A 9,568-nucleotide genomic window follows, 5' to 3' on the forward strand; every position below is an offset into this window, starting at 1 on the left:
ATATTGTCAAATCATAACATCATAAATTAGAAATCAACATCAGGAAGATCAAGGAAAAATAAATTAAATAAATAGTAACTGAATAGCACTCTGCTTAAAAACTACAAGCTAGTAGAAGAAATAAAAAATAAAATTTAAATATTCCTTCAATCAAACAGAAATTAAAACAACATACTGAAATCTTTAGCATACAGCACACATAGTGCTCAGAGGACATTTGCAGCAATAAACACACACATCAAAAAATAAGAAAGAACCAAGATCAACACACTAACACACTCCTTAGAACAATGAACCATAGGAGACTGAAAAGCTGAATTTGCCCAGAAATAAAGCTTAGAAGGCAGGAAAGAATAGGAAAAAAGATAAATGGAAGTGATTACCACAAGGAGGAAGTGGAAAAGTACTGTTACATTGTGGGGATTGTAATCCATGTCACAAAACAAAATATGTATGAACTGTTGAATAGAAAATCAATTAGCTCAATAAACTTTCACCCAAATTACAATAAAATTTAAAAATAATAATTAAAAATACAAGTTTTTCTTCATTATAGAACACAAAATAGGACATACTTTCCTTTAAATATAGCAAAACAAACAACTATATAACTACAGCAGATAAGTCACTTAGGAGTCATCTTATGTACTATACTTTCCTTTCTATCCTCTGCTCTACTCCTTTACACATTTTTTGTACATGCAATGATACATGTACTAATTTTTGTATACCATGTTTTCAAAATCTAACTAGTTTCATACATTTTGTTAAAACAGGGTGTGAAGCCTGAAAAATATCTGCCATCATTTAAACTCTAAAACCTGTGCACCATGGGTAACCCTGCTGATATTTGATATATCATTATCATAGCTTGCAGGGTCATAGCAAAGCAAAAGCCATCACAGTAGGACAAACTGACAGATAGATGCGGCTACACTCTAAAAGGCAAATATTTATTAGATTCAGTTTAGTTGCATTGAGATAGAGATGTAAAACAAGACCATCAAGGCCTGGTACCTGAACAGGTCTTACAAATCTATATTGCTGTTAAAATGTATAGAGGACACAGATTTGTTTATAATGTTAACAAAGTAATATAGTAAGTTTTAAGATACAGAGAAGTTGAGAACTCTGTGTGAGGGACACTCAGAATGATGGAGTAATCAGCAATCTTCGTAATGAAAATGACACGTGTGCTAAAACGTGAATGATTAAATAGATATGCAGGTGATGATAGGCAATGGTGAGACAATCTTAAGACTTCAGATTCAGATTTTAAACTTCAGATAACTGGACAATTCATTGAGCTATTCGTAGAGAGAATGAACAACAGAGGAAGAGCTTGTTCAAAATTAAAGATGGTATTTTCAGTTTTTAATGTATGAAACATAAGGTCACTGTCATTATCTGATTGACAGCCTGCTCTGAGACTTGTTTGTTTGCTTTATTCTCTAAAAAACCATTAAGTCAATCAAAATGGGTGTACTTGTAGAATTTACTTCACAGGGCTGTTATGAAAGTTAAAGAAGAAAGTTTATATAAAGCATTCAGTCAAGTGACTGAAATGTTTGCTTGTGAGATAAAACCTTAACTCCTCAAATAATTATTTATTTGTGAGAATAAGCCCTCTTCAGTTAAAAAAGCTTAAGGTTCAAAGATTTAAAGTCCAATTGATAATTTGTTATGTTACATTCTTCTCCTTTATGTATATCGATCTGTTTATTACACAGGTAATTTTGTTGTATAATTTAGATGAAACAGTATACTCAATCCTCCATCTTTTTTATTTATGAAGTTTCATTTTAATTGTATTATGTGCCTAACTCAGTGCGGACCAAGTTATTAAAAAAATGTGTAAATACACTCAGGTTTTCTGATTTTACAACTTTATATGACACTAAACTTTGCTGCTACATTATCTCTGTTAATAAATAAAAACATTTTTTAAAAAATTACTTAATCCTAGCAAGATTTTTATTCTTATTTTTAAAAATATATAATTTACTCCAACTGTAAATATTTTTCAAATTATGCTTTTTTTTTCCTCTATTGTATGGAAGTTTGAGGATTGATCTTTGCCCTTGTCTGAATCTCCTTATCCATTCGAAAGAAATAAAGCAGTTGTGATTTTCAACAACTTTATTGGGCAAATATATGATGTCTTATTTTTATTTGCCCTAATTTATATGATCTAATATGTTTTCTGTTTTTTAGCACACATCAACATAGCTGGGAGCTCTAGTGGCATAGTGCCTAAAGCATTTGACTGCTAACCAGAAGGCTGGCACTTCAAACCCACCAGCCACTCCTCAGTAGGAAAACTGAACAATCTTGGCAGTACAACAATTCTCAATTTTAGTTTCATTTTTAAAATATCCCATTAATTTATTGGCAAACAGTTATCTCTCTCTCCTCTTTTTTTTTTTTTTTAATTTATAAGCTATTTGGTCCTCATTTGTATTTTTCACTATTTTCAAAAAATCCACTTACATTTTAATAATATTTTTTAAATACTTGGCAATCATACTTTAACATATTACCTGTTGTATTTGTAATAATCTCATCTGTTGCTGCTTTACCCTCAAAAGCTAAAAGAAAAACCCAACAAAACAAAACAAAAAGCTCAATGCCACAGAGTCAAATCTGACTCATAGTGACCCCTCTTTGGGTTTCCGAGGAGGTATCTCAACAGAAGTAGATTGCCCAGTCTTCCTTCCGAGGAGTGGTTGGTGGGTTTGAACCACGAGTCTTCTGGTTAGCAGTCAAATGCCTTAGGAACTATACAACCAGAGCTCTAGAAGCCTAAATAAATACAAAGTCTTAGACCCAACCCACTGAACAGCTTTCTTTCCAATATGGTGATGGTTGCTTAATCCTCAAATATTGCAAATCTACTTCTTCTTTGAAAATAATAAGTCTGTTAAAAATTCAAAGTCAAACTTAAAGTATTGTTTTTATACTCCATAATTTTTTTTCTGAATATAAATGTTGATGCATAAATTGTAAATGTAATCATTTATCAATTTTAATTTTAATATTTTTCAATGTAAACAAATTAAAGAAAAGAATACTCTGGTTTTAAAGTGCATGTGCCTGAACCATCTAATTATATAAATATTTGTTGAATTAAATTTGTTATAATTATTCATAATAATAGATGCTAGGATTTTAATAATGATGTGAAAGAAATATAGCTGCAATATTTGTTTTTGATTACTTGAGCTGATTTGGCTATACCAGTTTGTCTAGGAAAACTTTTCTTCTTCTGTCATTTAATAAAAATCAGTCTAGAACTTTCATGGGTTATCCAAGAGAACAGATTTTCCAGAGAGAAGAGGAATAGTTTAAGATTTACAATGAACCATACCTCACAATTAGAACCCCAAAACAACATTAATTACTCGATTAATTGGTCTTTCTCTTGTAAGGGGAATTAAAATTTATTTTCTCCATTAATGAGGAGGGAGACCATTTCTTAGACTGCTTCCTTGAACACACGCATCTGAGTCCTTTAATTACTAGAATAGAGATAAATCTTTCTAATGATTAAGCTCAGTCTACAGATTTTGCAATATCTTCAAAATCGCTGGTCATATAAACTTTTGATATGTAAACATTTACCTTCAAAATCAGCTCAGTGGTCTTTCATGAGATATACAGGAAACTGATGTGATAAAGCCTTTGTCTCACTTTTTACCTAACTCCATTTTGTGCTAATCTGCATGTGTATAAATCTGTTAATGCTTGTTGTTGCTAATTTATGTGCTAATCTGCATGTGTATAAATCTGTTAATGCTTGTTGTTGTTGTTGTTATTGTGTTCTTGCTTTTCTACATAGCTAAAGTAGGACCTTTTGTTGACAAGATTGCTGTTTCCTTAACATCACTTCCTTCCATATCTTCTTGCGTATTATCATTAACTAGTGATTTAAAAATACAATCTATTTACTTACCTTTGAGCTCATAAAATATTTTTTGAAAACAATAGAAAGCCATACTATGTTCTTGAATAGATAGCAACCTCTCCTTGGGTCTCTGAGGCAGTATATATAGTGAAGTAGATTGCTTAATCTTTCTTCTGTGGAGGGGGTTGTGTGTTTGAACCACCAGCCTCCTGATTAGCAGTCAAATGCCTTAGACACTACACCACCGGAGCTCCCAAAGACAACTCTCAATTAACCCATAGAGTTACCATTTTCTCAAAAGAATAGTGGTCTCTTTTGTTTAGGTTTGTTGTTGTTGTTGTTATGTGCCATCGAGTCGGCCCCGACTCATAGCGACCCCTCCTTGGGTTTCCGAGGCAGTATCACTATGGAAGTAGGATTGCCCAACCTTCCTTCTGAGGAGTGGCTGGTGGGTTTGAACCGCCAGCCTTCTGGTTAGCAGTCAAGTGTTTTAGCCACTATGCTACCAGAGCTCCTTTGTTTAGGTTTAGTTGTCTCAATTATAGAAGTTAGAGTTTATGTGAAAAAAAAGTCATAAATCTAAAGGCAACTTCTGGAAATTGTAATTAAGTGAGGGTCCGTATCAACAAATATCAGTATAAAAATACTGAATAGGTATAATAACATGCCACTGGCCATTTGTTTAACTTTGTCAGAGTGTCTTCCAAAGGGACTGTACCATTTTTTCATTCCCTATAGCAATAAATGACAGCATTTGGTATTGTCGGTGTTTGGGTTTTAGTCATCCTAATAGGAGTCATTTGAAAAGGAAAAGGGGATATCACGTGGACTAAAATCAGAAAAGGAGTGCAGCAAGATTCTATCCTTTCATCATGTTTATTCAATCTGTTTGTGGAGAAAATAATCCAAGAACCTGGAACACGTAAAAAGAATGTGGAATCAGGATTGGAGGAACACTCATTAACAACTTGCGACATACAGCTGATTCAACATTAGTTGCTGGAAGTGAAGAGGACTTGAAGCACTTTCTGATGAAGTTCAAAGTCTACAACCTTCAGTATGGAGTACACCTCAACATAAAGAAAACAAAAATCCTCAGAACTGGATCAATAAGCAACATCATAATAAATGGAAAAAAGATTGAAATTGTCAAGGTTTTCATTTTACTTAGATCCACAATCAATGTCAAATCAAATGATGTATTCTACTGGGAAAATCTGCTGCAAAAGACCCCTTTAAAGTATTAAAGGACAAAGATGTCACTTTGAAGACTAAGATGTGCCTTATCCAAGCCATGGCATTTTCATCCGCCTCTTATGCATGTGAAACCTTGGCAATGAATAATGAAGACTATAGAAAATGATAATGACAATCATTGGAAGAATCCCCAAGCAGTTCAATGTATTATTAATGTCAAATGCATGACATACGAGTGGCCAAATAGAGAAAGAAGTAGGGGACCAATAAAAAATGGGCTTTGAAGTCATTTTTAGTGAAATAGTTATTAGTATATAGAGAGGATATGCTTGAATTGGTACACATAAGAAGGTAATGCCTCTCACAAGGTTTGGACAAGTGTTGGGGTCATGTTCTGAGAAGAGGATTTTTGTGTGTGTGTGTGTGCAGTAGATAAGGAGTTCAGTTTTTAGCATACTGAGTTTGGAGAGCCTGAGCTCTGGTGGAGTAGTGCCTAAGGCATATGACTATTAACCAGAAGGCTATTGGTTCAAACCCACAAGCCACTCCTCAGAAGGAAGATTGGGCAATCTACTTCCACAGAGATACCGCCTCAGACACCCAAGGAGGAATCACTATGAGTTGTATCCAACTCGACAGCAGTGAAGTTTTTTTTTTTTTTTTTTTTTAGTTTATAGAAGAATTAATACATTTGAATTATGGTGTTGGTGAAGAGTTTTGAATAAACCATGTACTATCAGAAGAACAAGGAAGTCTGTTGTAGATGAAATCCAGCCAGAATGCTCCTTAGGATCAAGGATAGTGAGACTTTGCCCCTTGTACTCTATCATGTTATCAAGAAGAACCAGTCCCTGGAGAAGGATATTTGATAAAGTAGAGGATCAGCAGAAAAGAGGAAGACCCTCAGTGAGGTGGGTGGATACAGTGGCTGTAACATGGGCTCAAGCATTGCAACAATTATGATGATGGCATAGAACTGTGCAATGTTTCATTTTGCTGTATATTGGCACCTAAGAAATCCTTCATTAGAGATGTTTTTTCTCTGAATATATAGTTTGTCCTTTCATTCTTTTCATAGTGTCTTTTGAGGAACAGAACTTTTAAATTTTAATAAAGTCCAATTTACCACTTATTTTTTATGAGTCATACTTTTGGTATTTTATCTAAAAAGTCATCACCAAACCTAAGGTCACCTGGATTTTCTCCTATGTTATCCTCTACAAGTTATATATAGTGTCTTACATTTAGGTCCATGATCCAAGTTTCTCCTGTTATTAATGTCTTGCATTCACATGGTACATTATTTACATCTGATAAACTGTTATTGAGGAGCTCTGGTAGCATAGCAGCTAAGGCACTTGACTGCTAACCAGAAGGCTGGCGATACAAATCCACCAGCCACTCCTTGTAAGGAAGATGGGGCAATCTACTTCCATAGTGATACCGTCTCGGAAACCCAAGGAGGGGTCGCTATGAGTCGGGTCCGACTCGACGGCACATAACAACAACAACAACAAACTGTTACTGATATATTGTTAGTAACAAAGTCTATAGTTTACATTAGATTCCATTCTTTCCCTTATTCAATCCAATGGGTTTTAACAATATTTTTTCCCCTTATTTATAGAATTAATTACCTTAAAAACTGTGCTTATATGTTCCTTTTACATTACAAAGACATATAGAACATGTCCTACAGCTTGGCCAAAAATTTGAATTCCTTCAAGTAAAATTGCCTAATTTCAAGAAACAACAAGGCTTGAAATATTTGTTTCTGTTTGATGTTATTTTTTTTCCTTTTTTCTATAAATCTAATAAACTCACTTTCAAAAGAAGCCAATAATACTCCAAAAAGTTAAAATGAGTTATTTTATTTCATTTTTTGTTGTGATTTGGGTGAAAGTTTACAGAGCAAGTTCACTTTCCATACAGCAGTTCACATACACTTTGTCTCATGACATTGACTACAATTTACTACAATGCACCAGCACCCCTCCCATTTCCTCCCTATAGTTATCTCTTCCCTGTGTCCTTTCCCCCATGCACTCCTGTCCCCTGAGCTATGTCCCTGTGCATACACACTCCTTCAATTCTCCCATGATTGATCTCTCCAAGGAGTGTATCTGCCTAGTGTAAATATTCACCTCATATGCCTGTCTTTTGTTTTGCTGGAAGCCACAGGTATGGGTTCAATTCCAGACCTGAAGGGCATCTAGGGGCCATGGTCTCAGTGGTTCCACCAGGCTCTATCAAACCAGCAAATCCAGTCCCTTTTTTTTTTCCCCAAATGATTTTGAGCTTTGTTCCACATTGTTCACCCACTCTATCCAAAATCTCCTACATAGATCACCCTCGAAGTGGTTGACAGTGGTAGCCAGGCACTATCTGGTTCTTATGGTATCATAGTTGTATAGGTTGAGGATCACACAGTATACCAGTTGCTAGGACTAATTGTTTCCATGAATCTTGATTTTCTTCATTCTTCTTTGCTCTGGATGAGGAGAGACCCATTGTTGCATCTAGATGGCTTCTTGCAAGCTGTTAAGATACCAGTCACTATTCGCCAAAGTAGGAGGTGGAACAATGTTTTGTGTAGTGTATTATGCCAACTGAGCTTGATGTCCCCTGCAAATATGGGCCTGAGCCCACAGGTCTCACTACTCACTCCCTCTAGGTAGCTGGCTGTGTCCAAGAAGTGACTACAACCTTGTCCCTTGTCAGCTCTACTATACACTTGGGGATTCTTACAGAACATACAAGTACACTTGTAGAAATATTGTCTGCCAATCCTACACATGGTCTTGGGCACACTCCTCCTGCATAGACATACCTAATAGTTTAGCCTGTCCACCCATCTATCCACCCGTATAGCCATGTTTTCCTTCACTGACAATGCAGTACTATATGTGCAAAAGGGTTCATCTTTGTTGTCTGTACCTCTCATGCACCTCTCTATGTCTTCCTCTTCCTCAATGCTATCATGTTGATCACTCACATTTAGTACATTGCCCTTCTCTTCACCCAAATCATAAGACAAGTTATTTACATGAACTATCTGTTTTGCAGATGTAAATCATTGAATAGAAACAATTGCTCATTAATTATTGCAGCAACTGGAATTAAGAAATTAAGAAATGAAGTCACTTTTAAAATTAAGTAGAAATTCAGGACCTTACTAAATATCTGCCAATATTAACTAGCAATAGTTAATAATTGTCATTCAGTGCCTGCATATTATTTGATTCCCTAAAAAAATTATTCATTAGCTGTCAATTAAATTGTGCATTATACAACTGAAGTGACCTGATTTTGAATATCATACAATTAAACTCAATTGAAATCTCGTGAGAAACCTTGAACATTTTAGAAGTTTTACATCCAAATAACAACAGAGAACAAAGTTCCCTAAATTCTGCATTGCCTATGGTGATAAAATAAAGGATTAACTTTGCAAAGCATGTCAGTTTTCTCATCAACTGGAAAGTGAGAATGATAGCTAATATTCACATATGTAAGTTCTTTAGATTCATTAACGTTTTAAACACCACAATTCATTTATAATGTAGCTGCTTGTTACTCTATTTTGCAGAGAAAGAAAACAGGACAAAAGTTTGAATTAGGGATCTTGCGATCACAACAATAGAAATGGGCAGGTGAGATAGAGGCAGGTGGTACAGAATCAAGGGCATGATCTCATGAAATACACTACACTTCTTTTCTGGGGATAGATATAGGTGAAGATAGACATGGATATAGATGTAAATAAATATGGACAATAATAAATATGGATGGACACTGATGAAGAATTAGATAAACAGAAACTAAGCAGAAACAAGAAAGGTTAGGCAACTTTCTACAATTCATAGTGGCTTTGTCAGATGGTAAAATGGAGATTTTATTACATCCCCTCTGATAGTCACAAGACCATCTTCACATTACCAACTTGGCATTAGTAGCTTGAAATGGGACATTTTGATAAGTTGAGAAAATACAATTTTAAGTTGTTTGTTTTTTAATTACTGATTTATATACACAAATATACTCCTCTCACCTCATCACTAATCTCTCCCTTCACTCATTCTTTTTCATTATTTAATAAAGAATACCTCTTTCTACCGCAGGGCAAGAGGTTTTTTTTCTTTATATATAGCCCACAGAATGATTGGCTAGGATTACACAAATAAGGTGAACAAAACAGGGATTGGAGAGCAACTATGCAAATAAGGTACCTGAGGCTTACCAAGGGGATTAGTCAGTTTTGCCAAAACTGACTTAAAAAAAGATCCCACAGAATTTGAGGAGGATTTTGTCAAGAAGAGCTGGGAACAGAGCATGTCCTTTGGCCCTAGAGTCCCTGCTCTGAGAATATCTTAAACCCAGGAGACAGAGGTGACTGTAACTCTGAAGCTGGCATGGGATGGCAAAGACATGGGACTGGCAGATGGCTGCAGTGGGCTCACTGACCTA

The sequence above is a fragment of the Orycteropus afer genome, unplaced genomic scaffold, assembly GCF_000298275.1.
Source record: "Orycteropus afer afer isolate SDZICR_OR568_19922 unplaced genomic scaffold, OryAfe1.0 scaffold00372, whole genome shotgun sequence".
Lineage (NCBI taxonomy): Eukaryota > Metazoa > Chordata > Mammalia > Tubulidentata > Orycteropodidae > Orycteropus > Orycteropus afer.